Source organism: Amblyomma maculatum, chromosome 7 (genome assembly GCF_055883805.1).
Source record: "Amblyomma maculatum isolate TAMU_Amacu chromosome 7, ASM5588380v1, whole genome shotgun sequence".
NCBI classification, from domain to species: domain Eukaryota; kingdom Metazoa; phylum Arthropoda; class Arachnida; order Ixodida; family Ixodidae; genus Amblyomma; species Amblyomma maculatum.
The window spans coordinates 3,127,444-3,155,341 of NC_139350.1; the positions used below are offsets into that span (position 1 = coordinate 3,127,444).

At 45.7% G+C, this 27,898-nt stretch overlaps 1 long non-coding RNA gene across 1 annotated transcript; it reads right to left on the reverse strand.

Moving 5' to 3' along the window:
- Window positions 1-867: 867 nt before the first annotated feature.
- LOC146182606 (uncharacterized) lies at window positions 868-10,996 on the reverse strand. The gene is made up of 3 exons (XR_014708619.1): window positions 10,923-10,996; window positions 6,276-6,398; window positions 868-1,022 (listed from the first exon to the last, which is right to left on the reverse strand). It is a non-coding gene; the product is annotated as an uncharacterized LOC146182606 (long non-coding RNA).
- Window positions 10,997-27,898: the final 16,902 nt, after the last annotated feature.

Genomic DNA, 27,898 nt, shown 5'->3' on the forward strand with positions numbered 1-27,898 from the left:
ATGTTGCTGGGGCTATGAAGCTTAAGGAAGAGCCGCATGACGGACCGCCATGCTCAATCTCCACGATCATCGACGTCTTCGTTCCGAGAGCAGTGCTCTTCTGTGAGGGGAGTACATATATGCTGCCCTGGAAAAGCTACCGAGCTGACTACTCTATCTGAATGCTTCTGTGTGCCACCCAGAACTTTGGGATTTGTAAAAAGTGGGGAAATTGCTTGGGTTTAGCGGGCTCGCATTATGGAAACCAGTGATGGGGGGCATGAGCTGTTCGTGTTCTCCTTTTTGGAGCTTGTTTCATGCAATCAAGAGAAAAATTAGCTGTGGTTTAGCTCTGGTTAAACATGGATGGCAGCAAAAACTTCTTTTGCCTGCTACATTATTCCCCTTTCACGTCTTATCAGTGTAGGCGCTATATTACTGGGAAAATTAAGCTCAGCCTTTAATGGTATGACGCGAGAGCTACCAGCATAAAGTCCCGCTTTAACCAAGCCGCAAGAACGTGCCTGCGTGTCCTAGGGGTAACTTGAATGTAGAGTTCTGACAGGCTGAGTCTAATATTACCCTCCCATATCACCTTCATATCCTGTGATATCGTATTTTTATCACTCACGCACATAAGCTATGTTCACCTCTATACTTCAAGTAAGACTGCGCTGCCATAAGTTTCCGTGTTCGTTTCCGCTCCGATAGAGTTTCTTACGCCTTTTTAGCGCATTAAGACCACAGGCACATGACTGAAAATCGTTTACCGTGACAACACAATGGCACACCAAAAAACAGAGCCGCACCAGGGCAAAGTGACATTAGGCCACACGTGCAGCCTGAAACAGTAAGCGATGAAAGAGGGTGGTGTTTACTTACGTTATTCCCCTCCAGGTCAAAGTGAGTAAAGTTGAGCGTGATGCGGTTCTGGGGTGAGGCGATGATCTCCCAGATGCAGTTCTAGTTGGACGGTTAGAGGTCCGGAAAAGATGGACGCGTGATGGTACCATTTGAAGCCTCGATCATGCCGCCGCACGCGTCTGAGGACAAACACAGAGGCACACGTATGATCATAAGAGCCCAGTTAAGGAAAAATTCAAGAAATCCGTGAAGAAAGGCCGCAAAACAATGCATGATGGAAAAAATCGGACGTGGTATGAGTGCATTCTAGGACGACGAAATGTTTAAATTTGATCGCCATTTTCTCTGTTGCCGCTATACGATGGCTGGTAATGCCCCTGGAGGTCCTCCCTATAAAACGATAGCCGTTTCTCTCTTTTGTAGAACTCACAGTCGCCAACCAATATTTATGTCGCTCGCGTGCTCCGGAATATATTTGCTGTATAGCGTTGCTTGCGACCACCCGCCCGGTGAGAAACGGGCTCGTGGAGCCCTTATATCAGCTTACACCTGCAGGCAGTTAGGAGGATAGATACGAGCGACTGCGCCGAGGTAATTTGTTCTCCACAGACCAGCGTCTTGCAAACTTTTGCTGCCGACTCAGCCTTCTTTACTGAATTCGAAAACGACTGATTACCGACATAAATTTGCAAGCATACAAACGCAATTGGCTCCCAAATGATTAGTGAAGATCAAAATCGTCGTTTCGTAGAACCAATTACTGGCCGCGGTCTTTGAGGCTCTGCGAACCTTGTGACTGCCGCTTTCAGCCAATGAGCAGGTCTTCACAGGCCATTTATGTATAATTTATTTTTGTGTTCAGTGCAAATAAGTCGATCTTATAACAGCATGCTCTGACGTGGAAACGCCGGCGCGGGATTCTGTTCCGGGTACCTACAGGGCTTATTATGCATACTTTTAAACAGAACTCGTGAATTAGGCTGAATAAGTGGAGAGGGTTAAACAAAGTATCACCTGGTCTTCGACGTTATTGAGACTCACCAAACTTTCAGTGTCACATGTCGAGGTCATAGTTTAGTGGTGAGTCAGTCGTGTTGTCATGCACCAGCCTACCATAGCATAACACACTGAGCGTGGCTTCCACCTAGACGTGCTAAGTTCTAGTTTGACCTTGACTAAGCTCCGAGGTCACCCTGGTGGAAGCAAATGGTCCCCGGGTTTGTACCTGGAAGAAGAGGGCTATCTCGTAAACCTAGGGGACACTTAAGCTCCGCTTCTGATGGAACGACGCGCAGTGTTAATGATCCTCGTCCCCACTTCCGCCCAACCATTATGCCAAAGACCACATGACATATAAATTCATAACCCACTGAGAAACTTTCTAACCACAACATTTGAAGATGGTCGTGTCTCCAGCTCCTGCGCCCGTCACCTGTTCCCTCTGGTGGATGTTTCGCGCGCAAAAATCCTTTAAGGGCGCCTTTTTGCGCATGCGGCCGCCATACATTCTTTTCCAAAAACACGCACTAGGCTAAGCAAGCATAGTTAGAAGCCTTGTGCTTGTACTTGTTGTTCAGGGCACTGGTTTTAATTGATTATTTGAAGCAATTGCAGCACCCTAATTGGTATTATATTGGGGAGGGGGGGTCGGAGAGATGTACATATGAGAAGCAGCTACAGTGTTTTTTACAAACATCGACAATACCTTTGTAGACACCACAATGACTGCTTAACAATGCTCCGTTTCAATTAATCATATCCGACAGAAGAGAAATAAGGCATCGTTAGGCATATAAAACAAGCAAACTCAGCGTATCAATACTAAATCGACAGAAAAGATTAAACTGAAAGAAATACCCTAGGGACCGAAACAAAGCACCAGGGGCTGGACATGAAGAGCTGCAGGTGTGTAGGAAACGAAGAGGAAACAATATTGTTGTAGTCAGGGGTCGTTTTTGGAGAGAAAGGGAATTTAATATATGCACCCTACACCTGTATTCTCAAAGTTTCATTAGAGAATCAATTTGAGGAGACACGTATCATCATCATCATCATCACCATCATCACCCTGACTATACCCACTGCAGGACGAAGGCCTCTCCGATGTTTCTCCAATTAACCCGGTTCTTTGCTAGCTGCATCCACTTGACCCCTGCGAACTTCTTAACCTCATCCGCCCACCTAACTTTCTGCCGCCCCTGCTACGCTCTCCTTCCCTTGAATTCCAGTTTGTTACCCTCAGCGACCATCGGTTATCCTCTCTTCGCACTACATGTCCCGCCCATGCCCATTTCTTCTTCTTGATTTCCACTAGAATGTCAGTAACTTGAGTTATTTCTCTGACCCACTCTGCACGCTTCGTATCTCTTAATGTTACCCCTACCATTTTTCGTTCCATAGCCCTCTGCGTTATCCTCAACTTAAGTAGAACCCTCCTGGTTAGCCTCCACGTTTCAGCCCCATAGTTGAGTCTTGGTAAGATGCAACTGTTGTATACTTTTCTCTTGAGCGATACCGGTAAGTTGCTAGTCATAATCTGTGAGTGCTTGCCAAATGCGCTCCACCCCAATCTTATTATTCTTGTTATTTCCTTTTCATGGTCCGGATCTGCAGTACTACCTGTCCTAAGTAGACATATTCGCCTACTACTTCCAGTGCTTCGCTACCTAACGTAAACTGCTGTTCATTCCCGAGGCTGTTGAACATTACCTTAGTCTTCTGCATATTGATGTTTAAGCCTACCTTTCTACTTTTCCTGTCTAGGTCATCTATCATTATTTGCAGTTCATCCCCCGAGTTACTTAGCAAGGCATGTCATCAGCAAATCGCAGATTACGGAGGTATCCTCCATCTACCCTTATTCCTAACTGCTCCCATTCCAAGTCTCTGAATACTTCCTCTGAGCAAGCTGTGAATAGTACTGGGGAGATCGTGTCTCCTTGCCTAACACCTTTCTTTATGGGAATTTTGTTATTTTCTTTATGCAGAACTATGCTTGCTGTGCAGCCACTAATATATCTTCTAGCACTTTTACGTACGGCTCGTCTAACCCCTGATTTCGCAATGCCTGCATCAAAGCCAAGGTTTCTACTGAGTCAAATGCTTTTTCGTAATCAATGAATGCTATGTATAAGGGCTGGTTATATTCCGAACATTTTTTATCACCTGGTTGATGGTATGGATATGATCGATAGTAGAGCACTGTTTCCGAAAACCTGCTCGATTCTTTGCTTGATTGGAGTCTAAGGTTGTCCAGATTCTATTAGTGATTACCTTAGTGAATACCTTACACGTAACAGACAGCAAGCTGATTGGTCTGTATTTGTGCATAACATATCATAATTATCTAGTTCTTCTTCATCTTAACACGTCATCATTATCTACTTCTTCACCTTCTGTGCGGTGAACACCTCAGTTTGGCCCACTTCAACGAGGCCCTATGGCACGAAGCAAATAAACTGCTCCCGCGGTAAACTCCTAGGTGTGCTTAGGGGTTACTAAACTCGAAAGCGCAAGCTTTGCAGCCCTAATTAGCCCTGCCGAAATGCGCATCTACGGCGGCATCGGTCTTTTCCAACCACCCGAGAGCATCCCGTCACTGACAGCACTACAAGTGGAGGTCACAGCAGTCCATAATCAGTGCCACGCTTAGAATTCTTTTCCCCAGTTTACGTGGGAAGGTTCTTCAGAATCCGTAATCACACACATCTGACCACTGTTCACCGCAGAGAGCAGGGTCTATTTTTCCTGCCATTAGAGGGCATTCAGAAGGAGCTTTCAGATGCCTACAAGCTGTTCTTGGCCGAAGCATCCGTTAAATAACAGGTTCCAGAAATCTGGGGGCTATTTACATCATCGTGCCCTCAGTAAAGGACGCGATATTGTGCACTGATGGCAAGAAGGACACAACGACAACGCAGGACGGCGACCACGTGTTGTCCACTGGGGGTTAGCGCTGATCCCATTGTTTGACAGTAGATACAGCGAGTAGCTTTCCAAGACTTGTAAGGCTTCCAAAAACGCGGGAGACGAAGCTCTTGTTACGAAACTCGGGGCAGGTTTTGAATCTGCGTTTGCCTTTACTGGCCTGCAGTTGCGACTTCGACCGCACTTATCTCCCTATATGCGCAACAAGTTTGCAACACTCTCTTGTTATCGGTTAGGTATCTGATGCTGTACCCACAGGCGTGAATAGCACACATCCTCCGTATGTACCCTGCATATAGGCCGGCCACCATGCAGTGGATAGCTCTGTTCCTCTCACGGTGAGAGAGAGGAAAATTTTCGGACGGTGGTCGTGGTGATTATCGGCTACGCTATACGCTACAGACTTCCCTTTCTCCCTGTGCAGAAAAAAAAAAAAACAGCCCCTTGTGCTCTTTCTCAATGAAGGGTATCGATAAATGTCAGAGTAATGCGGTTTTAGCGCAAACAGCGAGCAGTTGCCAAACTGCGCGGCAAAGGCTGTCAGAAGAATATGTATAACAGGCAACCAAAAGTGGTTGGAATTTTCAGAATCAGAATCAATGTTTTACCAGGAAACAAAACTCTGACAAGCTTCATTCGTATGTGTTCCAATTGACAAGCGCTCTCAAGTGGGTCGAGGAAGAATGTCTTTTTTTTTTTTTACGGAAAAAACGGAGCGTATGCGTATCGTGGTTGCTGTATGCGCTCGGTTCCCTGCTGTGTTTGTTTTTCAAGGTTGCTGCCATTTATACGCAGCTGATTTGATACGACATTCCGCTGAAACCACTGGATATACCATAGAGAAGCTTCTAGTGCAAGGCAATATTCTTATCTGGGCGAACCTCATGCAGCTGGCCAGCGCAGGCAGTTGGCAGTAGCCCAAGTGACGTGCTCCTGACCAACACTACTATGTTGTAACAAGTGCGAGTTTGAAATCTCCTTCATTTTTCAGGTTCTCTAGAAACGATACATATAGTGGCTCAAATAATGCGTGAATGGCCGGGGTATAGTGGGATGTTATATCTCCATCGCTGTGCGGCATTAGCACCGTTTTCAGAAAATGCATTGGCTGCCATGGCTACAAACGTAGCTTAGATCACCAGAGGAGCCACTAGCTAGCCCCGGTGCTCAGCTTATTCAAAGGATCGTGCTTTTTTGTTCCCTTGGCCTTATATGCGGGGTAGCACCAACAGTTATGTGCAACTGCGTTGCTGATTTTTGCTACGTGAATTGTTCTGTACTTCTTTTTGCTGTCCCGTACTTTGCTGTGTTGACGCTGTTTGGTCTTTCAGGCTACTAATGCTAAACAAACTTAATGATCCGAATTAATTCGGGTGGGCCGTCTGCTTACTCAAAGACGTGCTAAGCAGTTAACAACTCTATATTAGGGAAGCTAGCATATGGCGTACGCACAGGGCAGCCATATCTCAGCTAGTGCGCAAAAGGAATAAACGTGCAGAGCGTACCTTCGCACTTCTTGCCGTCCGAGTGTAGCTCGTAGCCGATGTTGCACTCGCAGCGGTAGCCGCCTAGGGTGTTGACGCAATCCTGCTCGCAGCCGTGCTAGGTTTTCTTGCACTCGTGGAACTCTGGAAGCACAAAAATGCTCCGCTCAGAACGCAAAAATAAAAGAGGGGAGAGCGAAAAACAGCAAGGCTCGAGAGATTTTCACGCGAGTAGAAAGAGAATCCTTTTCGCGCCACAGTTTTGCTCTCGAGACTGGGTTAAAATGAATAGAGAACCTTTTCGGCGCCAAAGAAATCGTTGGCGGGATGCGCTGCCCTCTCTGTGACAACGCCTCACCAAGAATTTCAAGTTTACCTCTTCCAATCATAAGTTGTAAACGAAACAATCAATCGAACGCGACGATGGATGGAGAGTGCATATTTGATGGAGTGCTCCAATTTACCGCAGTCGCTGATATGCCCCTTTATCTCAGAGGACGCCTCAACGTTTTATGCTTCACCGGAGCGGCGCAAATGCTGCAGCATCATCCCATTCCGCTGCCGCAGTTCTGCAGCAGGATGCACTGGGCGAAACCGAACGTCGTACACGCGGTGTGTTCCCTCTTGTTTCCCGAGAAGTTCTTTGATGCCGTACATATCCATTCGGGATCGTTGGCTGTCTCGACACCCTGTGCCTGTGTGGAGCTTTCTTGAACAATGACTTTTAATGGTTACGCAAGCGTGTAAAATAGTAATGTACTTTTTGAGGTAACAGCGCGGAACGTGGACGGGAGCACAAGACTAGAGGACGACCCAACGAGCGCTGTTGTGTCGTCCTCTAATCTTGTGCTCCCGTCCACGTTCCGCGCTGTTACCTCAAGATGCATAACCAACATGCCCAAGCTGCTATTCTAGCAATGTACTGTTATGAGCATATTGATTGGGTTGGACTAATCTTCCGATGACTAGCAAAATTCGTGCTTTGCGCACAATACCCTTAGCTACTTGTATTTATGCGGCACCGAAACGTCTAACGCAGAACATTGCAACACCAAACAACGCTTAGCAAAATCTCTGGTTTAAAGCTTATCTTTCGCACCGAGTAGCTAGGACTGCGACAGAAGATAAACCGCTTGCACTTTTAACAATGACTGTGAAGCAACTGCGAATGCTAAGATGCAGTTATGATGATGTTCAGAGGCACGATTTATTCTTCCGATGCGCACAAATATTTTGGTTATCAATGCTGTCCTGCGCTCACGAGTAGTTAAGAGCACCACAGAAAACTAAATGTTCGTTTGTGACGATAAATAGCAGAAACCCCAGAGCCTTCAGAAGGAAAGTTTATGCGAAAAAAGTGCATTGATAAACAAGGGCGAATTAAAAAAATACGATTGTAAAAAATTTTGTGCCATGAATCCGCAAATGGCTGCTCAGGTCAAGGGATAAGCCATTAGTGGTTTTATTCGGCTTAATGAGGAGGTGCTGCCGGCGAAAAGGCACGCTGCAGATTAAGCTTAAATGTTTGCATTACGAACAGAAGGTGAAGAAAACAACGAAAAAAAATGTCAAAAGTGCTTCGAAGACCTGAAGAAACTGCTGAATGTGTACCACAATGGCATAAAAGAAAGGTGAAAACGATGATAGATTGGCACGCGGGGAGCCTCAACGGCTGTTTGCTAAAGAGGGGGGAGGGCAGAGGAGTGCTACATAAATTTGAAATCCCTGCTGGACGGATATGCTGGACTGCGTGCCTATAACCAAACCAAATAATACATACAGACGTCGTCAAGTTCCGAGGCGTGTCGAGAACGTGATGTGAGGTGCTGTTACGTCTTTCCGCTCTCACGCCATGAAATATATCGTTAACTGAAACTGGAGCTGACTTTTCTTAAAGGGAACAGCTTCGAGTGATGACGCAAAGCAAGGAAATAGGCACAACTGTTTTTTCTTTTTCAACAATGCTTCAATTTTCAGAGGAGGGAAATGAACCGGTACTACAAAAGACAAAAACATTGTTCGATACCTCGGGAGTACACATATCTCGCCCTGCACGGCCAGCGGTGCCAGCCCGATCACAGGAGGAAAACATACCAGACATAATATCAGATGACGCCATGCCAACGTGGGCGTACGCGCGCCCAGGGACTATAGTGCGTCCGCGACGGATCCTTCAAAAGCGCGCGCGTACGGGCGGGTTGCTATTACAGACGGTTTTAATAAACGCCATTATATGGTGTCTTGGCGACCTTGATTGGCGACGTGCCTGCTAATTTATACCGCTTGTGCCCGGTCCTAGCCGTTCCTGTTTACTCGAAGAAAATGCAAAGGTTTGCTGCCTTTACGGTCAGCGTGTATTTCTACAACAAAGACGATGCAGCAGTTTCAATCTGACATTTCCGCGCTTTTCGAAGCGTTCTACTTACAGCGTCACGTGAAAAGTCAAGTTCTGGTCACCTACGCTGTCAAGATGTTTCCGCATGTCTCGAACACTGGTTGAGCTTTTGTGTGCATGTGCTTTTGTCTCGTGCGCACAAAAAAAAAACGAAAAAAAAAATTGACTTTCATGCATTTCGTCGAGGCACTGTCGTCCCTTGTGTGCGTGTTTTCTTTTTTTTTTTGCAGGGTGCTTTAGTCTTGCACTGTTTATCAATGCATTTACAGTCCTGTGGGATGTACAACGGAATAAACGACCTAGTTAAATGCCTTTTTGCTGTCGAAGTTCAGCCAGGAAACCGAGAATTGAGGAATTTGGGGAAGCTGTTGTGGAAGCTGTGTCTTGGTGCCGGGAAGAACCCGGCCAAAGATTTTGTGATGGGCGAAACCTTGCGCGCATGCGTGTATTTTTGTTGGTTTGACGGTTCGTCGCTGCGACAAGGCGCAGATCAATGCAGCCGGTTGATTGCCGTGCGGTACTATTAAGTAATCATGCAGCCGGTACTGTGCGGTATGCCATTTTGTCTATTACTCTTGGCCATTTACTGGTACACACATGCTTAGGGCCTCGTTAGTGGCCGCTTAAATGGTCGGAAGGCCGCGCCTCTCACCGATCTATTACACTACACGACATGGTCACTGTGAATCCCAAGGCGCCTGAGTAAGGCGTCTTGTGCATGCCAAGAAGAACGGAAATCTGAGCTAGTTGGTGCATTGCAAGATCAAAAAACAGCGCGGCTACTTGGGACAAACAGAGAAGGGAGAATAACGGACAAGCGCTGACTAACAACTGAAGTTTATTCGAAAAAAGCACAGGTAATATACACTTTTTTTCTTCATTTACACTGTTCATTGGGAGCGCATGCGTCCTGGTTCTTGAAGAAAAAAAGTGTATATTACCTGTGCTTTTTTCGAATAAACTTCAGTTGTTAGTCAGCGCTTGTCCGTTATTCTCCCTTCTCTGTTTGTCCCAAGTAGCCGCGCTGTTTTTTGATCTTATTGTGCATGCCAAGAAATTACCGACTGTGTTGTCAAATTAAATCCTGGTGCGTAATTTGCTCGGGACGTGGCAGTTGTGTTAGCCAGTAGGCGCCTGCCTTTTACGGGTCGTTTAAATGCACAGGCCCATTTCGAGGCTGAAACCACTGTTCGCTGCCACAAATTAATGCTTCGATATGCCTCCAATGATGTTATATAGAGATCCACGTAACTAACTAGCTTCGCGCGAGTTATCATAATGTTCATTCGGAACACAGTTCCAGCGCATCGAAATGCGCCAACCATATGAAGCTTTTCATCTTTTATAAAAAAAAGCGCATAACCAATATGCAAAGGCGAATAGAAACTTTTTGCTGCCTTTAAATGAGCGTCACTTGGAACGGCACGAAGCCAACATCGTAAATGTTGTACATGCGACGATCAAAGACCGATATTTTATGGCACTTATTAGCCGACTGCACTCCTCGGTCCTCGTCCAGCGCTTTTCAAGCTTAGCGCCAACAGCTCGTTTGGCCAGCTGGCCTGCATGGCACGAGGACCTCTTAACATCGTTAACACAGCTAACTGCCGAGTTAACTGGCTGTCAGATAGTAAAAAAATGCTTTTAGCGCCCCGAGACGCCACGGGAGGTTGCTCACAACTGTTCATTCAGGTAAAAGGGGTCCACATATATAGCCCTCCTTGATGACGCGCTCAAGCACACGGTAACAGGGAAATACAAGAACCAATCTTATAAGAGCAGGCGCTTCTTCTGACTCTCATAGAAACAAAACAGCTGACGCTTCAGCGATACACTTCAAACTCGCATTTTGAATATAGAAGGCTCCCATAGTTTCACGAGCTGTCTGTGTTCTGCCTCCACCCGGAATCCAGACATCGAAGAACCGTGGTATACAACTAGTGCAAGCACTGCAGTGTTCGACAAGTCTTTCGCCCTTCCTATATTCTACATATTTTGCATGCTCCCTAAGTAGGTCGTACACGCAACGTGCCGTCTGTACAATAGAGGATTCATCATAGGACAACGAAAATTGATGCAAGAGTTTAGTGGTGCATTTTACGAAACGCTGGCCATGCTGGTTCTGACAGCCGACGTTTTGGTTTTCGCAACTTATGCGATGGCTTAGCTCGACAGGCTTTTGGTGGCAGAGCATACCACCGGTACATGACACCGGTTTGCCACTCTTTTGAGATCGTGAGTGACTGGATGAAGAATACCAATACGGGTCTCACATATCCCCCCGGTCCGCTTCTACATGCAGCAGCCTTTATCTTCTTGAGAAGCGCTTCCACCCAGGAACGAAAACCGACTCGACTCAGGGAAGCCAGCTTCACAAGCCTGTCCTACTGATTATTAAAGCAGTCATGACAGCTAACATTTGAGCATTAACTGATTATTAAATTTCATTCCACATACGTTAAATTATAAATCCTCAAAATTTGACCTCATTCGGTGCAGTTGATAGTTTTAAAATGAATTTTTATTAATACAGAGTTTCGTCCTCGGACCGTTATTGTTCCTAATTTATGTAAATGATCTTCCATCCTATGTGTCATCTAACATACATTTATTCGCTGATGAATGCGTTATTTTTAGTGAAATAAAAAACGATAATGATATTAACAATTTACAGCGCAACCTCACGGCTATAATTAATTGGTGTAATCAGTCAATGATGAAACTAAACTCTAACAAATGCAAGGCAATGCGTGTCACCCGCACTGCTAATTCGTCGCCTTTATACACTCTGAATGACATGGAACTTGAAAGCGTCAATTCTTATAAATACCAAGGCATTCACATTTCAACCGACCTATCTTGGAGGCTTCATATAGATGCCATCAACAACGCTAAAAACGCTAGGTCATCTGCGACGTAATGTTTCCCGCACCCCGTCTATTTTGAAAGCAGTCCTTTATAAAAGTTTAATACTTCCAAAATTAGAATACTCAGCAGCAGTCTGGGATCCAAGCCATGACTACCCTATTACTGCGCTTGAACGCGTTCAGAATAACTCTGCTCGTTTCATCCTTTCTAACTATAACCGAAGAGCAAGCATCACAGAAATGAAAACTACTTTGAGTCTTCTATCATTGGCTTCACAACGAAATGTTTGCCGGCTGACCCTATTGCACAAATTCTATTATTATTACGTCTTACATAGCAATTTTTTTCAGAGACCCTATTACATATCGCATCGCATTGATCATCCCTGCAAAGCAGCCATCCCCTTATGCAAAAGCAGATTCTTTCTTACGCTCAGTTTTTCCCCGCACTTCCAAAGAATGGAGCGATCTTTCTAATAAAATTATATCTATTACTGATACAAATAACTTTCGCAAAGCTTCAACTGCATTATATAAGCACTACTAGTTTTGTGTTCACAAATACAATTATTGCCGATGTTTTAGCTAATATTGTATATATAGGATCTATTATTTATGTACCCGCTTTTTACATTGTTTTCTCTGTATTTCTTTTTGCCCACTCCCTTGTGAAATACCTGTATGGTCCTGAGGGTAAAGACAAAAAAAAAATAAATATCGAAATCAGTTTTCTGGTCTGGCCACCATTGGCCGCTGACATCAAAACGAGATACCATCCCCATGTCGTCTGCTATTCGCGGGTTTTAATTGTTTTTAGCAAAAATATTTTATTCGCATATTCTTTTTTTTCACTCAGTTCAGTTCAGGCGTTCAGTCGTGTCCGACTCTTCGTGACCCTATGGACCATGTCACGCCACGCTTTCCGGTCTCTCACTATCTTCTTAACATCACATAGCTTCATCTGCAATGCCTCGAGAATGCCATCTAACCATCGCGTTCACTGCCTACCCCTTCTCCGGCGACCCTCAACTTTTCCCAACATCAAATCTTTCTCCAGCGACTCCTCTCTTCTCATCAGATGACCAAAGTAGCTGAGCTTTAACTTTAGAATTTGACCCTCCAATGAGCAGTCAGGGTTTATGGTTGACAATATCGACTGATTTGATCTTCTGGCAGTCCAAGGAACTCTTAAGAGTCTTCGCCAGCACCACAATTCAAACGCGTCAATTCTTCGGCGGTCAGCCTTTTTCACAGTCCAACTCTCGCATCCATACATCACAACTGGAAAGACCATAGCACGGGTTATACGGATCGTGGTTGGCAGACTAATGTCTCTGCTCTTTACTAGGCGGTCAAGGCTAACCATTGCTCTCTTTCCCAGAAGCAGGCGTCTCCTAATTTCATGGCTGCAGTCTCCTTCCGAGGTAATCTTGGCGCCCAAGAACAGAAAATCTGTCACAACTTCCACTTCTTGTCCATTGATGCTCCAGGACTTGATAGGGCAAGACGCCATGATCTTCGTCTTTTTAATGTTCAGTTTAAGCCCAAACTTCTCAATCTCTTCTTGTACGCGCATCAGAAGTCTCTTGAGTTCCACTTCACTTTCTGCCATTAAAGTGGTATCATCCGCATATCTAAGGTTGTTGATACGTTTTCCAGCAATCTTCACTCCAGCGGAAGACTCGTCCAGACCGGCCTTCCTCATGATGCACTCTGCATATAGGTTAAATAGGCAGGGCGAATGTATGCAGCCTTGCCTCACCCCTTTCTCAATCGGAAACCAATCAGTAAGACCATGCCCAGTTCTGACTGTGGCCTCTTGCCCTTCATAAAGGTTCCTGAGGAGACAGATGAGGTGAATAGGAGCTCCCATCTCTTGGAGAGCTTGCCACAATATGCTGTGATCTACGCAGTCAAACGCTTTCGCATAATCAATAAAGCAGAAGTAAATGGGTTTCTGGAACTCTCTTGCTTTTTCCATGATCCAGCGAAGGTTGGCAATTTGGTCTCTAGTTCCTCTGCCCTTGCGAAACCCAGCTTGCACGTCCGGAAGCTCCCGATCCACATACTGCTGCAGCCTACCTTGCAGGATTTTTAACATCACCTTGCTAGCATGCGAAATAAGCGCGATCGTGCGGTAGTTGGAACAATCTTTGGCACTGCCTTTCTTTGGAATGGGGATGTAAACTGACCTCCTCCAATCCTGTGGGGAGGGGTTGTCCAAATCTTTTGAGATAATGTATGCAGTGTGTTAACAGCGTCGTGGTTGAGGTTTTGAAGCAACTCAGCTGGAATACCATCAATTCCGCTAGCTTTGTTCTTAGCAAGGCTGGCTAAGGCCCATTCAACTTCACTCTTCAGGATGCCCGGCTCGAGATCAGCAATCACAACCGTCCTATGTTGGGTTTGCACATCCGGGTCCTTCTTGTACAGTTCTTCTGTGTATTCCTGCCACCTCTTCTTTATCTCTGAGGCTTCAGTGAGGTCCTTGCCTCGTTTGTCCTTAATCACGCCCAGCTTAGCACAGAAGCTTCCTTTGATATCTTTGATTGTCTTATACAGAGCTCTTGTGTTCCTTAATTGGCTGTTGTCCTCAACTGCTTGACACTGTATGTTCAGCAAGGCATTCTTATCTCTCCTTGCTATTTTCTGAAAATCCGCATTGAGAACCTTGTATCTTTCTCTTTCCCCCATACCTTTTGCCATCCTCCTTTCCTCAGCTATTTGCAAAGCCTCTTCAGATAACCAGTTTGCTTTTTTGCATTTCTTTTGCTTTGGAACTACCTTAGTAGCAACTTCTTGTATTATATCACGAACATCAGTCCACATCTCTTCGGGCTCTTTGTCTTCTATTATGCTATCTTAGTGATCCTCGAATTTGTTTCGAGCTTCATCTATATAGATAGTCAAAGAGGCCGAAATCGATGGGCTCATGCTGTCTTATTTAAGCATACAATCAGAAACATATTCTCACGTTATGAGAGTTAGCTTCTTAGGCAGCAAGTGCTCCCACATATAAAAAGACACATAACGTTTCCATACGCCGTGTGAGTGGCGAAAGGGGGGATGGGTTAGCATTGTTGCTGATTGCTAAGCTGTTGCCCGTGGATATTTTGGTCCACAAACTAAGAGGAAATCCCAAACAAGCATACGTTGATGCGAGAGCATACCTTGCGACGTTAGAAGCAGACAAAACTTATGGACAAAGCAGTACCTCTTGACTTGCTGTTAAATGCGCGCGTGTTAGTCAACATTAATTGTTTTCGGCTAGTAAAGCATTTACAAAACTATGTTCAGTCTGGCCACGGCCAGCACATGAAAGCACGGGTTGCCGCCGCCGTTTCAGTCCCGTCATCGCAAAACCCAAGGCGATTTGAATGCACTTCTCTGCCCGCACCAAACCTGAGCCTCTCATCCGCCGCCGTCTCCGACTGGCCTTCCTCGCAGCCGCGCGCGCAACTACGACCGACTCCAAAGCCTCTCTTTGCGTTTTTCTAGTGCTTGTCCATCAAATGACTCGTGAGTGCTTCAGCGTAAACATACACCATTTAGTGGTTAGTGTGTGAGCCCTAAACTCCCACATGAATGCGCCGAATCGCGGATTACGACTGCGGAGGCCCCTGCCCCAGACTGTTTGTTTATATAGTTTCTGCAATGACTGTATGTATGCTGCTGGTTCGCACGTACGGCATAAAATCTATGCTGAGCTATCAATACCAAAATAATACACTTCTTTTCGCACCGGTTGCACCTTTACTTGTTCATTACCTACCACTGCGATGTAAGAAGGGCCGTGGATGCTATGTCCCGTGCCTGCGCCGGGTAACCCACAAGCGGCGCGACAGCTGCTGGCTGCGCTCGCACGACAGGGTCATATCCACGCTTCCCGCGCTTTCTGATGTAAGCAGTCATCGATTTGGAGTCACTACTGCCAGAACTACACTCTATTCAACCGCTAAACATTGTGAGTACGTGCTCCGAAATCGCCGAAACTCTAGACCCGAACCCCGCACACTCGCGCTATGCTTACTCGTCGCGGAACGGGCCGACAGTTCGGCGCCTATATGCTGACATTCCTGGCCAAGGTCATTGCTGACGAGAAGGGCGAACCTATAAAGTGTAGCTGCTTGTTCTCCTTTTTGTAACGCGATTAAGCAAAAGACAAGCCCATTTGTTCAACTCATCGGGTGTCAAGTTCTCGGTCGGCCTCTGATCTGACCAAGATGCATCGGGCGACCGTCCCCTGATCAGTTCCGTCGCCGTCGCGAGACCGAAAACCTCACACTGCGGTGATAGGCGACCGTTGGTCGTGGTGGTGTCGTTTCCGGTGTAATGCGACGGATCAGTGCGTCGATAAGCTAAGGAACCTTACCGTGAAGCCCACTGTGACCGTGTGCCTTATGCCGAAGAGGCCTTCCGTGCGGTAACATCTTCATCAAGCATTTCTGCATGAGGGTCGAGCACTTGCCTATCGTCCACAAAAAAAAAAAAAAAAGAGAGATACGTGTCCTTTGATATTGCAGCCTGAATTGCACACTACGCTCCGCCCCGTATCCTCTGTGCCGCCATACGAGCATTTCAAAATGGCGGTCGCTCTCGGTGGGAGGCGCCTCTCGATTCCGATTTCTATCGCGTTTTTTTTTTTTTTTTGTAATATGCTCCACGCGCTAACACTAAAACTTTGCGAGTAGAATCAGAGACCTGTATATTATTCAGAGAAGAATAAAACCGCAATACATCGAACGACCCTGTTAGTGCCCCTTTAAAGCTGGCTGGCATCTCGTTGGGTAAAACAGACGCGAAAGTCTACACTCCTTTGCGTCCTTCCTACGTCCCCGTCTTTTTTGAGCTATCTGCACTCATGTCTTCCGGAGCGGGCACTCTAAGCAGGTATGTTGTTCGTGATGCCCTTTCTAAAGGGCAAGATGCAGTACTGTAGTCAAGGATGGGCGATGGACTGAATGTGAACTACGTTTTTTTTTTGTCGCACAATAATGTCCGCTTTGCGGCAACGTCTGATTTCTTTCATTTTTGCGTTTTTGTTTTTTGAGGTCTTTTTTGGCGTGAGGCCAATCTATATTTCAGAAGTGTTCTTTTTCACCACTGCAAAAGGAGACGCAGAGTGGAGCCAAACGTGCTGTCGCACTTTGTATTAAAGTGCAGAAATATACGCAACGATATGCTGTCGCCTTATAAATATGCATACAAGCGTATTGCAGCATTTATTTTGAAACACCGATATTACGTGTTCAGTGCTGGCGCAGACGCTGAACACTGTAGATGTGTCGTCCCGAAGACAGTTGTACAAAACCGAAAACAGTCATTTCGACAGGAACATGTCGCACTTCGAATCGGCACTGTCTAAGGAGAAACAATGCACTTTATCATTGGAGGAATTGCGGAATTAGCTGTAAAAATCAGTGAGAAACACCACACCAGCAAATGTACCGTTTGTGCACCAGCAGCCTTCAGTTTTTGTGCGTACGTACGTTTAACGGGCTCCGGTACTTCATCCCGAGCGTAAAAAAAGACACTTGGACTGCTTGCACCTTTTCGTGAAATTCGAGAGGTACAGAGCAAAGCGAAAATAAGGCCTCCTACAGCGGCTTAGCCCTCCACCTTTACGTAAGCTGCGCCGTTACGTGACACAGAAAGCCGGCTCTATTGAACGCTTGGATTATGCTTTCGTAATAGGAGGTAAGCCATGCCATTAAGAGGCTGCACCAAACTTGGGCGTCTACCGGCTTTCTTATTCACCGCCTTCGCCGTCCCGGTCCGATGCCGCTTCCCTCACAGCTTCACATACATTTGTGGCCGGCTGCGTCACGAATGCGTAAATGCTTCGCTGTCTTCTGCTGGCCCTGATGTTTACGCATACCAAAAGCTGAGAGATATTGTTCTCTTCGTGAAGACATATGGGGGGCTGCCCTGAATGTGTGTGTTTTGAGTCCGGGGAAAGGAAATGCCAATGCTTTTCTTCTGCATGCACAGATTCAATTTTATTGTATTTGTTATGTTATGTACACTGCATATGGAACAATTTTTCTGTGAATAAGAAACAGTCGATTGGCAGCGTTTGTGTTGTGTTACGTCTCTGCCTCTTGTCCCAGTTTTCCTTTCGCGCTGTGCAAACGTGAATGAGCGGCAAGTCTTACGTTCTTAACTACATTTTCAGCCCTTCAGCCAGAGCTCCTCGACGTAGCTGTGTGTGCAACGTTTGTCGCAAACGAAAGAACTACCAGAGGTGATAAGAAATATAACCCGTAAGAATTAAACGAGCTTGATTTCGTATCTAAGGAGGAGTCTCCGGCCCAAACTTTTTTTCAGGTGGCCTTCCTATATGCGTGTTTCTCTCATTAGGAGCTCCTCACTTCATGAGGGAAAAGCCTTTTTTTGGGGCAGATTATCAAAAGCTATTTTTGAACAGATGGGTGCATGCCGTGTAATTGATTGATGGTCCTTCAGTGGCTCTTATGAGGCTTGAAATGCTTAGTTCGTAGCAATAACACAAAACCAAGAAGATACAGAACGCCTCCTGCTAGATCCGACAGTTGTGTTTACTGCATGTTGTTGTGTACTTTAGCAGCACGTGCTCGTGCATACGCGCCATGTGCCATGCGTCACAGCTCTCAATAAGACCTTCATTGTACAGTAAAGCCCGCTGCTGGGTTTCCTGCTTTTTTCTTTTTAACTTTTTTGGCTTGCATCGTTGAACGGCGTCAGGCGTGCGTGTCCGAAGTTACCTGGACAAACCATCAAGTGGCGCTGATTAAACTCGGTCTACAAATTAAATTCATCTCATTCGGCGTCAAGAAAAGTACTAGTAGTGGTTTATTCACAAACTATAATGTACCGACTTAAGCGATGGGAATCTTTCCGGACTGGGCCCGCCAATTTAAGCCTGGCCCCGGACCATACCCACAACGTCAATCCCGAGCCCGGCCTGGGCCCGATAAATAATAGCAATTTTCCGACCCGGACCAGCCCGCTGGCCGGGCCCGGCCGGCGAGCCTGTGCAGTGCTCTAGTAGAGAGCATAATGATTGTACGTTTAGTTAGGTAAATGTAATAGTCATATTTCCTATATTTTACTTTACGAGGGCATATTACATGGCGCAATTGAAGGACATCAAGATAAAAGGAGAGTACTATATATTATTTTCCACGTCGGCAGTGTGACTCGAAATATCGAAAGTAAAAAATACGCCTCTGAAAGCCTTGGCATCTTAAGAAACGCAGCCGAAGAAAATAAGTACAAAGAAAAGCCAGAGACACGACACGAGCGTTCGTCTCGAACGTTTCGTGTCGTGAGCTACGTTTCGAAAGATGCAAAGGCTGCCTTTTATGCTTAGCACCCTCGTACACCTGAAAGCTCATTGATTTGGCTTTCACGCGTGTTCCCTATATGTCGGAATGTTTCTCTCACTGACTTACAATCGCGCTCAGTTATGACCTGCAATACGCGTAAGGCGTTTAGACGCACTTCACGACAGGATGGAATGCCTGTAGCCGCAAGTGACTTCTTAGTCTAGCGGTGGTGCGGGCGAAGGAGTCTACGCTCTCTCCACAGCCCGAGAAGAGCACGCGCTTTCCTGGGGGCACGCGACGAGTGGCGTAACAAACCGCGTGTGTTCCCATAGCTACAAAATTCTGACGACTGCCAAAACTATATGTACAACGCAGCCATCCGATGATTAGCTACGACCACTAATTAACTCGCCCTCTCGCCGCTCGAAGGTGATGATAATCTCTGGTTGTTAGCGTGTATTGAAACGAGGTTCAGTTTCAGGCCTGTCTCGACTCTGTGCTGACCGGTAAAAAGTTATTTCACTCTGACATTTACTCTGGTTTACGGAACATTTTAGTCGCTGCGCGCCAACTGTACCTGTGCTACCGGCGTCATTGTAAACACTGTGCCACTGACACCGGAAGCTCTTCATGGCTCACTAATATCATCAGCAAAATATTTTGTTTACAAACGTCAAAACCATTCATATACTGCACTGCTAGACAACGGTCTTGTTGAGCACACTGCAGATACTACCAGAGATTGGTCGGGAAACATATGTTAAAGCTCCTTCCTTCCTTTGTCGACGTGTACAGTTATTGTGCGAGCTTGTAAGTGCGGAAACAGCGCAACTAAGGCTGAGTTGAAATTGAAGTATGGGTCCAATTACCTGGTATGTGGACAGAAGAGATAGCGACTTGCCTTCGCAGAACCGAAAACTCCCTTTGGGTTTCCGCTCTCCGACTGCTCCTAATTTGAGCGCCAATGGTAAATGACGTAAACATTGCGACACGGACACTCGTCATCCAGTCGTCTTCTGCAGCAAGCTTTAGCTTTCGTCTCCACAACAAAATGCTAGTTCTGAAACGTCGTAAAGTTTGACGCTTTCCCACGGTTCTGCCTAACGAGTGCGCATAGATACGCGTGAGAGCTATATTCTTTCTTAGCGAGATCCGTTTTTTTTGCCGTGATAATATGCTTGACTTTTATTTTTCTTACTGCGCCTTTTCCTAGCTGTAAACAGCTTTAATTAAAGCTCTTAAAGGGCGAAAGGCACACTTAAGCTTAAAAAGAAACCTAACCACTGCCTTTAAAGGGCCCAGGAAGTGGATTCAAAGGTTGCTGGCGAATGTGTTCAGTGCGTAGGACGACTGCTTTTGAGCACTCAACCAAAATGTAACTCCTTGTAATGGATCAGAGATTTATTATCCCTTTTTAGAAACTTTTGAAAATCGCGGTCGACTCTTGAGCACATGGTGGTGATTTCTAGAACTATTCTTCATCAAGGTACACGTCACGGGCATAGTGATGTCATCGTGAGTGACACGCCAGCGGAAGTTGCTAATCGCCGCAGGCACGACGGCCACACGTTCGCCAGCAGCAAAAGTCGTCTGCTCGTCCCTGAGGCCTTCGGGAGTGCGTGAGCGAGGCCAGCGCCTTCGGACACATAATTTCGATTTACTGCAGCCGCATCTTTTCCTACATGTCAGTCTCGCTAAAAGCTCTGTGCCTGTTACCGTTGGCCACCCAAGGAAGAGGAAGCCGACGAACGCGCGTGAGGGAGAAAATCCGCGCTCAGTGAAAACACGACAACAGGAATTCCGCAAACGAGGCGTCAGCTGATTAAGTGTTCATGGGAGCGGGCACAGCACACAAGCTCTTTGCTTAATTTTTTATTCTGTCTTTCCCGGTATGAGTCGATGCACTGGACTGACATTCAGGCGCTGTATACAGTGTCAAGAAAAGAAGCGTAGCCAGGAAAGACGTTCAAGAAGGTTGTGCGCCTAACCGCGCTGTATGTCTTTCCTGGCTTTTTTCTGTAAAACTATAGAGCGCCTGAATGATATCCCAGTGCTAACTAACCAATTAGCCCGAACGCAAACTATACTTAATGAGCCGAAGGCAGAGAGGAGAAGCGCCCTATTTAATCACCGATGCGCCCGGCGCTAACAATTCTTGCGGTTGAGGGTGGGCGAATGATGGAAAACCTATCGCTCGTCTCCTTTAGAAACCTCGGCACAGAGAATTTCCTTTAAGCGATGACGCGACAGTGTTAACAGCTCCTGCCTGCGGCCTTTCGTTCCCGTACGTGAACTTTGCTGGTCGCCTAATCACTAATCCGTAATTTGGGCTTCTGTTATCCAACACTTACTCATTAGCAAATGATCGTAATCTACCACATTAGGCGAAATACTACTGACATAGATAAAGACCGCTTTAACCCCACCGTACGAGCGGCCTTGCGCGGCCTGGGAGTGGTGCATCCGACTCTGGATCCAAGGAAGCTATGTGGTTTCGTGACGTCACACTACTCGCCGACCAATCAGGGCGCGGGCTTGTCACCCTCCAAATACCCACTTGCCAGATCTTTCGATTCTAGTGCGAAAGCGCTACATATAACACGTCCTAAACCAACCACGAACCTTGTTTGGTGTCTGAGCCTATATTCCGTATTAAGAGAACAAAATCCATTGGAACGGATTATATAGCCTAGCAAGTGATTACGGCACCTTGAAGCTACCATCGCAACCAATCATTCAGTGCATTATACCGTCACTCTTTGTTGTTGTTGTTCTCCTCTAATGTGATGGCACATACCCACACAGGGGGATCGGCCAAGAATTGGGGTGCAGAGATATTAGATTTTGAGATGTATAACTACATCGAAAAAAAAAATGCTAGGGAATAGAAAAGGAAATGTAACTATGATAAACCAAAATATATAAGAGTGAATACTAACGCACGCAGTAAGAGAATAGTAAGATTTATATGTACAGATTAAAACTTCAAAGCATATTAGCCAGGTAGATGTTTTGTTTCTATTAAGAAGTTTTGAATGGCGTTGAAAACATACCTGTGGCTGTACCCAAGCATGGTGGCACCGAACGATAATAAAATTTGGCTGCTCAAATTAAGACCTAGCTCTTTCGCGCTTTGGATAGCCTGTCGTCGTCTTCATCAACCTCCATCCATGCGCAATGTATCCAAAATATCCCTATCGCATTGCCCTCTTAAGGTGCTTTTGAGGTAAGAGATATTCGACTAAGGCACTCAGTTCAGCGTTGGGATTTGGGTGGCCTAGGCCTCATAAGTTGACTCTGCGCAATCCGAAATTTGAGTTTTCTCAGATTCGAAACCGACCTCGCCTACTCCGAAAAAAATATTTTACCCGCCCCGCAGGGGTGGTGCAGTGGCTACGGCGCTCGACTACTGTTCCCAAGGATGCGGGATTGAATTCCGGCCTCGGCCGCCGCTTTTCGGTGGGGGCGAAAAGCAAGCCCCTTCATGGATCACTGTCTTGTCGTGGCGGAGGGGCTTGCGAAACTCGATGAAGTCGTGAGCTCTGCTGTGTAGGGCCACCCAAGATAGAGAGGTCACGGCAGAGAGTTCTGACAAAATGTGGTTCACTGGAGAAGGTAATGGCACGGCCGCTCGATGGAAGCGCACTGGGTGCGGCCTGCTACGTCGCGCCGCCGTCAATGGGCAAGCGCGTCCTTGGAGAGTTTACAGTTCCGCCCGCTATTTCTGCTGAGGGCGCCACTGTTCGGGGACACGTCGCCGCCGGGGTCGCCGGCTCTGAGCGCGCGGTTTGCTTCCTTTCTGGGCGCGTTCGCCTCGCGTTTTTTGTGTGCGCGTGTGCAAGCACGTTAATGTTGAGACTGGATGCGTTTGTTTTTTAAGGCGAAAGCCGATCTAGGCTCACGGAGCGAAAATCTATGCGCAGAAGCTGTGCCTTTTATCTGTGCGTCGCATCTGTGCACTGGTGTGCCAGTCGCAAAAGCAGAAGTGCAAGGAGGGAGATTAAGAATGAAAATGATTGATGGTGATAAGTAATCAATAAACGTTATAAATAGACATTGATAGAGGTAATGACTAATGCTAATGGCTAATAATGGTTAATAATGACTAAAATAATTTGTAATGACCAGTATATCAAACTACGACATGTAATGACCGCAATTGATTAGAAATGAGTAAAAGTGCTTGGCGATTTGTGGTAATGACTATAATTGCTAGGCACGACTCATCATTACTGTTAATGACTACGAAATGACCAATATGTAAAACCACGACATGTAATGATCACTGCTGATTCTAAACGAGTAACCTGCTTAGTTATGAGTGATAAGGGCTTCAACGACTACGCAGGCAGACTCATCATGACTGAGGAACGACCAATATATCAAACGACGACTTGAAATGACAAACTGTGGCAAATGATGAGAGGCAAATGATAGGAGAAGGGTAGGCTTTCGCCGTCCTCCGCTTAGACATCTAAGAGACCCTCTAATTTTATCTGCTGAGCTCGCTTCAGGCAATGACAGCAGCGAGGAGAGGAAATGCACTCGCTTCCTCTGAAGTGAAAGCGGCGCTGAGGTTAAAGAACCCAGATGCTGAAGCATAATGCCCTATCAGCTGCCATTGAAATTTCTACAAGGGACAGCAGATTGGACTTGTTGGTGATTATCTATCGGTTAATCGTGCAAACAACGTGACGGGAACTCAGGAGAAGATGGCACAACCACGCTAGTTGTGTCGTCCTCTTTTCCTGTGTTCCCGTCACGTTGTTTAACCTATTTAGTTACCAGGGAGCTGGCCAGTGGACTAGTATTTTTAACGATGTGTTGTGAAGCAGATGAACACGATGAGGTAGCACCAGAAGCTTTTCTCGCAGGTTATGTTGCGAGGACATATCAGAAAAAGCTACGAAGTTTTTTTTTTTTTTTATATAAGCATGCAATTTGTCCTAAATTTTTCCGCACTAGTCTGAGTGGCCTTGCAAGTAAAGGAGCCTGTGTATACAATGTTTGTGTATACGGTTGAGACTGTTTGAGCCGATGCGATAGACTGAAAAGCCACGTTCCACAGAAAATCCGGCGCCCACTCTGTCGGCGCAAAAGTCGGAAAAATACCTCTCTGGTAAGAGGCACTTTAGTTGGTGATACGGCCAGACACCTTTGGCGCAATGAGAACACATGACATGTTCAATGTGGCAGGAGCTGCCAAACCAGAGAGAGTCAATAAGATGTAAGGGTGAAATGGGAATTATTGAAAGCGGGACCCTTAGATCCCAAGACAGGCACACTACAGTCCTATAGGGCACGTTCGTACGGCTTCGGTAAAGAGGGGCTTTATATAGCTATGTGTAGGGGGCTATTTCATATAATGCTGTGGCTTAAGGATGCATTCTAATGATATGCGACAGAGGCAGCAATTACGGGATACGGTGAATAAGCAGGTAGCAAAGTGCGGGCACTCTAACGAGGCTCTTTAAGGATGGGGTTAGAGTTTCTTTCTTTTACAAGAAAGGGAAAGCCAAGGCAAAAGGCGACAAGCCTGACTGGGCCTTGGCTCCCAAAATTGACAACAGCAGACAACAGCACACACCTCTAGTGTATATAAAATATTTAGAAAAAAACATTATGCAACACTTACATACGATATATAAAAGGTATCAATACATGCAGTATTCATTGGATATTCAAATCAACAGACCACGCACTCAATAACATAAATTTCATAACAAAAAATATTTACGCTAAAAAGATTGCATATGAGAAAATTACAGTTACTACCACCATTGAAATTATAGGGGATATCCACTTAAATATTGTTTTAAGTTCTTTTTAAATACCCTAGGTGCCAATGAAAATTCCACATTTGGTGTGTTGTTGATAAGAGATGGCACCTGAAAAGTTAATTTCTGTTTTCCATAGTTGGTTTGAGTAATAGGTACAAGTTTTTTTCGTGTTCGCAGATCATACATTACTGTAGATCTATCAGGTAGAGTAGTATACAGCCTATTATGGTGAATGTACTGCAGAAGACGAAAGTAGTAAATATGATTAGCGGCTAATATGGTATATTTTTAAATAAGGGTTCTGTACGCAAGTCGCGCGGTATACCGAAATAACCTTCAATAGCTCGAAGGGCTTTTATTTTTTTGGAGAACAAGGAACTTAATAATATTTGTAGAAGTTGTGGTTCCAATACAGTATGTTAGTTTGGAATAAAAAAAGAGCATAATAAATTGAAATTTTTAACCAAACGGGTACCAAATTAGAAATTCTGTAAAGACATTCTACAATTCTGCTCAAGAACTTAAGACTTAAGAACCCCAAGTTTTGTTTATCACTACCAGGTTGTTGCTTAATTTATGCGATATTTGGTAATGGTTCTGAGGCGACATGTCAGTCGAGCAAGAGCCTGTTGCAGGAAATATAGTCAACTGGACCAGTTACAGGTTAATGGAAACCTAGGACAATGGAGGCTTGATGTACCCCGCAAAGGAAGTAATCAAACTTTGTCAGCTTACGAGCACCTTCATTAACAGGATGATGAAGTCTGAAGAGGTCCGGGGAAGTAGCAAGCTGTGTAAAATTTTGGTTTCATCATTGTTTTCTCATTGTACACAGTACCTGCAGCTAATTTATAAAAACAATGATCATGCCCATTCTAAGGCGCTATGCAAGATATCGTTAAGTTGCTGCCCCACTGATAACGAGCTGGGCTGGAAATGTCTACTCAACAGTGGAGCGATGTTTATGGGTATAGCATAAACCTCCCTCAAGAAAGGTTTTCCGTCTGCGAGTGGTAATGTTCTTCCTTTTTTTGTGTGGCCATTAAATAAGTGTACTCGGCTGATCGCTGAATCTCGGCTGCAGTTGCGCTCTGACGCGTGAACATTCTTGTGATCACAGCTAAGAGTTTCACAACATCAACACTCAATGCGCGTTCTTCCATTGAAAATTACAAACCAGCAAAATTGTATGGGTTTGCGAGCAGCCTATAAAAATAGTAATAAAATCTTTCGGCGCATATACGTAGCACCTTGAGGCAGACAGGCTCTATCATGCGCGCTTACTTTGTCCGGTCAGGCAAAATGCGGGAAGCCATGACGGATAGCGTTCTGGCGTTCAAAGTTTTAGGTCTCCAACTGAGTAGGAGAATACAGTATGTTAGTTTGGAATCATATCATCATACCTAGGTTATCATCTAGATTTAACCTAATAAACATCTTCATATTTCCACAGTACAATTTGTCACAATGAGATAGAAAGGTTGGTTACATGTCGCATTTTCACAGAGGTTGCTCATAGTAGGACATTTTTTTATTGGATAGCGCTGGCAGCTTAGAACAGGTTGGCATCAATTTGTGTATAAAAGATGTATGCAGGAATGAGTAAATGGTATGAAAATGACACACAGAATTCGCGACATCGTTAATTAAGTGGTTATGCATTACACTACCATGGCAGCTGAACAGCTTCGAATTGTTCACAGCCGGGTCACAATTTAATGTGACGAACAACTGGATCCGAATGCACCATCACGGTAATGCGAGCTCTCCAATCGAGTGGCCTTGAACCACCGTCACTATAAGTTTTTAGGGGTACACTCCAGTATACATCCTTGCCGAGCAAGCGCTAAGTGCTGACATGGTCACACTAGACATGACAGTATATACTAATTCTTGTTGCCAAATTGTGGGAAGCGGAGCTCTCATATCCTTAAAATAAAAGGCTTCTACCACGCCGACGCCTCTCTCAAAGCGCAGCCATGCTCAGCTCTCCGCGCGCGGCTGTCCCCGAATGGTGGCGCCGCGGCGGTGGCGACTGGAAGCAGGCGCCTCCCGCCGGTTTCGGGCTACGTAGCAGGCCGCACCTAGTGCGCTTCCATCGAGCGGCCGTGGTAATGGCAACCCACTCCAGTATTTCCTGCCAAGAATACCCTATGACCAGTCACAATACCATTAAAGATATGGCGCCGGAAGATGAGCCCCCCAGGCTGGAAGGCGTCCCACATATTACTGGGGATGAACAAAGGGCGATTCCTAGTAGCTCCAGGACGAATGAAGCGGCTGGGCTAAAGTCAAAAGGACGCTCAGTTGTGGATGTGTCGGAAAGCGACCGGAAAGTCCGATGTTGCAAGGAGATATATCACATAGCAACATGGAAAGTAAGATCTATGACGCAAGGTAAACTGGATGTCGTCAAGCGAGAAATGGACAGATTGAACATTGATATCTTGGGTATCAGCGAGCTCAAGTGGACCGGAATGGGAGAATTTAACTCCGGCGACCATTATGTCTTTTATTGTGGGCGCGAATCCAAGAGAAGGAATGGGGTCGCTCTCATAGTAAACAGAAGAATGGGCAAAGCAGTGCTAGGGTACAACCCCAAAAACGACCGAATGATTTCACTTCGGATCCAAGGTCACCCTTTCAAGTTAACAGTTATCCAAGTCTATGCACCGACCACTACTGCTGAAGAAGCTGACGTTGAGAGATTTTATGCGGATCTACAATGCCTTTTAGACCGCACTCCATCATCTGACGTCGTTTTTCTCATAGGAGGCTGGAATGCTAAGGTCGGGAGTGAAGATATATCCGGAATTATAGGCAAGTTCGGTCTTGACGAGCCAAATGAAGCTGGGAAGATGCTAGTAGAGTTTTGTCAAGAAAACAACCTGACCATAGCGAATACTCATTTTCAACAGCACAAGAGGCGCCTGTACACATGGACTTCACAGGACGGTCTGTACAGGAATCAGATCGATTATATTCTTTGCCGGCAGAGATGGAGAAGCGCTATACAAGCAGTAAAAACAAGGCCTGGGGCCAATTGTGGCACCGATCATCAGCTTCTTGTTGCCAAAATTAGGCTTCGATTGAGGAAAACGCAGAAAACTAGAAGGCCTTTCAGGTATGATCTGGATCAAATTCCATTAGAATATGCTGTGGAAGTGAGGAATCGATTTCAAGAATTAGATCTAGAAGACAGAGAGCCCGAAGAGATGTGGACTGATGTTCGTGATATAATACAAGAAGTTGCTACTAAGGTAGTTCCAAAGCAAAAGAAATCCAAGAAAGCAAA